This window comes from Triticum aestivum, chromosome 5A (assembly GCF_018294505.1).
Source record: "Triticum aestivum cultivar Chinese Spring chromosome 5A, IWGSC CS RefSeq v2.1, whole genome shotgun sequence".
Lineage (NCBI taxonomy): Eukaryota > Viridiplantae > Streptophyta > Magnoliopsida > Poales > Poaceae > Triticum > Triticum aestivum.
Window position 1 is genome coordinate 340918755 of NC_057806.1, and position 6000 is coordinate 340924754.

The window sequence follows — 6000 nt, forward strand, 5'->3', positions numbered from 1 at the left end:
TTCATATTCATATAGAAGTTATATTGTCATAGATCCTTTAACATGTGGTGCTTGCTCAATATCTTTGCTAGCCAAAAACTCCGCACTAAGTAGAGATACTACTTGTGCATCCAAAAACCCTCAAACCCAAAATCTTGTTTTGAGAGTCCACCATACCTACCTATGGATTGAGTAAGATCCTTAAAGTAAGTTGTCATTGGTGCAATAAGGCAATAAAAATTGCTTCTAAATGTGTTAGATCATTTAGTGTAAGAAAAAATTGAGCGTTGTACGAACTTGTGATGGCAAAATAATAAAAGCAACAGACTGCATAATAAAGGTTGCTATCACAAGGGGAAATATAACATGACGTTCTTTTACACTAAGAGATTAAGCATACAACCAAAAGGCGCATGGAAACCTCTGCTTCCCATCGACTGGTCACACCCGACACGCGCTGCAGCTCCTGCTGACCTGACCGCCGGCCCGCCGCCCTAGTCACAAGTGAGCCTCGGTGGATCTGTCGCCCCCAGCCATGTACTCTCTGGGGCTCTCGTCGGACAGGAGTGACACGTCCAACACGGGTTTGCTAGTGCTTCGGCAACATCCCCTTGCTCCCTCACTACGGTTTTGGCTGGCGTCATTGCCTCCCCCGCCATGGACCCCGAAGCCATGCCTCTCCTGCTGTACCCGGCCACCATCCCCAGGACCGCCGCCGCTGTCACCACAGCGCCGACCCCTATGTCGACCGGGATCAGACCCTCCGACCATGGAGGCTCCTCCCCAGCTCTCAGCTCTTGTCAGCACCACACCTCCTCCTACGCCTCTGCTCACGGACATGGTCCGCTCCCGCACGTCATCCACCCCACCACCGTCCTCCCCGACAGTCGTGTCTGTGGTGCCTACTACGGTGGTTACCATCCCGGTGGCTTTCCACCCTCTGCCACTATGGACTGCAGCCTACCCTAGGAGGGGCAGGTCGGCCTCGATGCCAATGACGGATTCATGTCATAGTGCTTGAATCAACGCGGCCTGGCCGGCCGGTAGCCTTACTCTGCCAATCCCTGAGCAGGCAGAGCTCAGGACCGTGGCTCGAATCTTGAGTCAGATACCCTAGTCATCCCAACTACTCCTTCTACATGCTCGTTTTCTGCACTTGAGTCGGCTCTGCTCGGGAGATTCTCTATGGGAGGTTAGCTGAGGCACACCGTCTTCAGGGGAGAGCTCACTCCCCCTTAGTCCAGATTGGGGCAATCCAACCCGGGAGATTATCTATGGGCGGTTAGCTGAGGCACCCTCTTGCCTGCTCAGCACCACCGACTCGGCTCCCTCTGATAGTGCCCTGTACCGCGGACCGTCAGACCCTCCGAGGGAGAGAACGACATGCAGGGCCGCACACGCTCTCGCACCGTAGCCTTACGCGCTCAGAGTGCCTCCCTTGTCCTAGGGTCAAGCAGCCCCCTGATGGATCCTTATAGGATCTAAAGTAGGTCTAGAGGGGGGTGGACTACTTGACCAAATAAAAATCTAGCCTTTTCCCAATTTTAAGTCTTGGCAGATTTTAGCAACTTAGCACAGTCAAGCAATCAACCTACACATGCAATTCTAAGAGTGTACCAGCAAAAAGTAAAACATTGCATATGAAGGTAAAGGGAAGGGTTTGGAGAAGGCAAATGCATTGTAGACACAGAGATTTTTGGCGTGGTTCCGATAGGTGGTGCTATCATACATCCACGTTGATGGAGACTTCAACCCATGAAGGGTAACGGTTGGGCGAGTCCACGGAGGGCTCCACCCATGAAGGATCCACGAAGAAGCAACCTTGTCTATCCCACCATGGCCATCGCCCACGAAGGACTTGCCTCACTTGGGTATATCTTCACGAAATAGGCGATCTCCTTGCCCTTACAAACTCCTTGGTTCAACTCCACAATATTGTCGGAGGATCCAAAGTGACACCTAACCAATCTAGTAGACACCACTCTCCAAAAGGTAATAGAAGGTGTGTTGATGATGAACTCCTTGCTCTTGTGCTTCCAATGATAGTATCCCCAACACTCAACTCTGTCTCATGGATTTGGCTATCGCGGAAAGATGATTTGAGTGGAAAGCAACTTGGAGATGGCTAGAGATCAAGATTCATGTGGTTTGATTGGAATGCCTTGGTCTCAACACATGAGTAGGTGGTTCTCTCTCAGAAAATGAGTAGTGGAAGTGTATGCACATTCTGATAGCTCTCTCTCTAATGGAGAAGCGGGTGGAGGGGTATATATAGCCTCCACACAAAATCGAACCGTTACACACATTTGGCCAACTCGGTCAGACCGAATAGAAGAACAAGGTGAGACCGATTTAGTTCAAAATGTGAACGTCGGTAATCTCGGTGGGACTGACATGATCAACTCAGTGGGACCAACGTTGGTAATCTCTGTGGCACCGATTGCATCAACTCGGTTAGACCCAAGTGAAGCAATAAGGCAATAGAGAGTATGTCAAGCAAACTCGGTGGGACCGATTGCATATTTCGGTGAGACCAAAATAATTACAATAGGCAACAGAGAGGTTGCAAGGCCATCTCGGTGAGACTGAGATCCGTATCGGTGTGACCGAATTGTCTAGGCTTTCTAGCAGTGGCTAGTTCATATGGACTCGGAGACGCCAGATAGATCAAATCGGTGGGGCCGAGTGTGACTTTGGGTTTTGGATAAATGTGGAAATGAGAAAGTGGTTGAGGGTTTTGGAGCAATATCACTAAGCACTTTGAGAAAGTAGACCATTAAGCAACTCCTCATCCCCTTCTAATAGTATTGGCTTTCCCATGGACTCAATGTGATCTTCGATCACTAAAATGAAAATGAAGAGTCCTGAGCTTTTGCCAATATGTGTCCTTAGCACTTTGAGGGGTCCACATCTCTAGTCCATGCCATGCCAATCATTGAACTTTCTGAAATATTTAACTTCAATGGATATTAGTTCAATGAGCTATATGATGTTATGAATTACCGAAACCACTTGGGGATTAGTTGCACTTTTGATCTCCCACTTTTTGTAATTAATGACAACATATAGATCAAAGCTTCAACAAACGATTATATGAATGAAATACATCATCGCTTTGAGAAGTATGTGATAAGCAAGAGCTCCCCCTAAATTTTTGCATTATTTAAATTTTGCTTTTGAATGCAAATGCAAAATCAATTAGAATCATGGGTCACTCTTCCATGTCATATACATCTTGGTGGAGCGCTCAAAATGATAAGAGTTAAAGAACATGCACTCATCACCAAGGATAAACATGATTGATCATACACAAATATCATAGATATCATCATGCAAGCACACATTAAGGTATTGTATGATCAAACACATGATCACAAGAGTATCTCAGAAACATAACACAAATATTGTAGCATGAATCAAACAAGCAAACAATCAAAGTAGCAAGAGAGGCAACAAAAAGCAAAACACACACACACACACACACACACACACACACACTCTCTCTCGAAACCTAATGATATATACACTTTCTCCCCCTTTGGCAATAAGTTACCAAAAAGCTTGAAAATGCATAGTGCTACATGGCACTCTAGGCACGATCTCCGGGAGCTCCTAAAGGGGTCTTCTGGCTAGTTGCTCCGGTGTTCATAGATGGCGTGGAGAGGAGTCCGTCCGCAAATACTTTAGCTGATGTCTGTGGAGCTGGAGGAGTTGAAACTGGAGGTGCAATAGTGGCAGCTGCTGCAGGTGCTGAAAGAGTAGTCCTGGTGTCACTGACAACTGGCACTGCTGAAGGCCTTTGTTCCCTTAGCACTCTCTGAAAAGTATCTGTGGTAGGTCTGTCATTCCTATCCTCAACCTCTTCTTGGAGCTTCTCCACGGTGTTCTCGATCTCTGTGGCCTTCACATCTAGATCATGAAATTTTGTCTCAATGATCCTCTCAAGACTCTCTTGATTTTGAGTCAGGGTGGCCAAGCCCTTCTCAATTCTCACAGTAGCCTCAAGAAGATAAGTGAGTTGATCTTTCTTGGTCTGGAGCGTCACAGCTGAAGCATCTGGTACACTGGCTACCTTTGCTTCTTTTGTAGCCTTTGCTCTCTCTCTCTCTCTCTCTCTCTCTCTCTCTCTCTCTCTCTCTCTCTCTCTCTCTTCTCCTGAGCTTCTGCACTAGTTGGATGAGATGCATCCATGACAATCTCATTATCCTCAAATTCTGGCCTTAGGGGAAGATGCTCTTTATCTAGAAGATATGTCCATGATCCCATCTTGGAGTTGATCAACATCTGTATGTGAGGGGCATATCCACATGATCTCTTCTGATCAGCTACAGTTCTCTTCACTGTTTCAACTATCAAAGTCATCACTTTGAACTTCTGTGGTACATCAAACAAGTGGAGCAAGTTGATGGAGTGACCACGGATCATTCTATGATCTCCTCACTTGGGAAATAGAGTGTGCCTCAAGTTGGTGTTGATGGTGGTCAGACCTGACAGCAGATAGTATACTAAACCAAGCTTGTGAGTCTCCAAGGCATCATCAGGAATGGTCTTGTACATGTTGGCCATGGAGTTGTGATCTTTCCTAGGCTTGTGCTACCTCTTGAGCACTGCGTTGGTTTTCCCTTGAAGAGGAAAGGGTGGTGCAGTAAAGCTACGTAAGTATTTCCCTCAGTTTTTGAGAACCAAGGTATCAATCCAGTAGGAGACGACGCGCGAGTCACCTCGTACCTACACAAACAAATAAGAACCTCGCAACCAACGTGATAAACACTACAAAAAAAGACACATCCATGACATTTTGGGCCGAACGGAATTTTTTCTGTCATACATATGACACTTCTATGACAATAATTGTGACAAAACCCGGTATCATCATAGATGTGGTGGGATCCTACTTCTATGGCAAAAAATCATGACAGAAAATGGGCTTTTCGTCCTGGGTGGGCCGAAGATGCAGCTGCATGACATTCTTTGGGCCGTCCATGACGGAAAAAACCATGGTAGAAGCGAGGGCGAGGAAAATTTCGGGGAGTTCCCGGTTACGGTGGGAGGTCGGGGGCCGAGCGATGCGCGCTTCTCTTGTACACGTACGCGCGTGTGTGCGAGGCATTGTCTCTAACTGAACCCGAGCGAGGCATTGGGCTCTAACTGAACCCGATCGATTGCACCGCAGGCTACGCGTTACTGAACCCGAGCGATCGATCGATGGTTGTTAACTGAACCCGATCGAGCGATTCCTTCGCTACTGCTGCTAACTGAAGCCGATTGATGCTGCCTCTGGATGAACAGTGAGCATTGCGGGGGGTTGGGGGGTTGGATGAAGAGTTCCCAGTGGGGGTGGATGAACAGGACCCCGTGGTGTTGCCTCTGGATGAACAGGACCCCGATCGATCGAGCCGGTTGGGGCTGGATGAATAGGACCCCGTGGAGGGCTGGATGAACAGTAGATGGTGGAGGGCAGGGTGAACAATAACCCATGGAGGGGTGGTTGAATAGGAGCTCATGGAGAGGGCTGGTTGAACAGTAGCCGGTGGAGTAGCGCGCGGTGGAGGCTAGTGTTGGAGAACGTAGCAATAATTCAAAAATTTCCTACGTGTCACCAAGATCAATCTATGGAGTCATCTAGCAACGAGGGAGGAGTGGATCTACATACCCTTGTAGATCGCGCGCGGAAGCGTTCAAGAGAACGGGGTTGATGGAGTCGTACTCGTCGTGATCCAAATCACCGATGATCCTAGCGCCGAACGGACGGCACCTCCGCGTTCAACACACATACGGAGCAGCGACGTCTCCTCCTTCTTGATCCAGCAAGGGGGGAGGAGAGGTTGAGGAAGATGGCTCCAGCAGCAGCACGACGGCGTGGTGGTGATGGAGCTGCAGTACTCCGGCAGGGCTTCGCTAAGCTCTATGGAGGAGGAGGAGGTGTTGGAGAGGGAGAGGGAGGCACCATGGCGTGGGGTGAGAGGCCCTCCTTCCCCCACTATATATAGGGAGCCTAGGGAGGGGGCGCCGGCCCTAGGA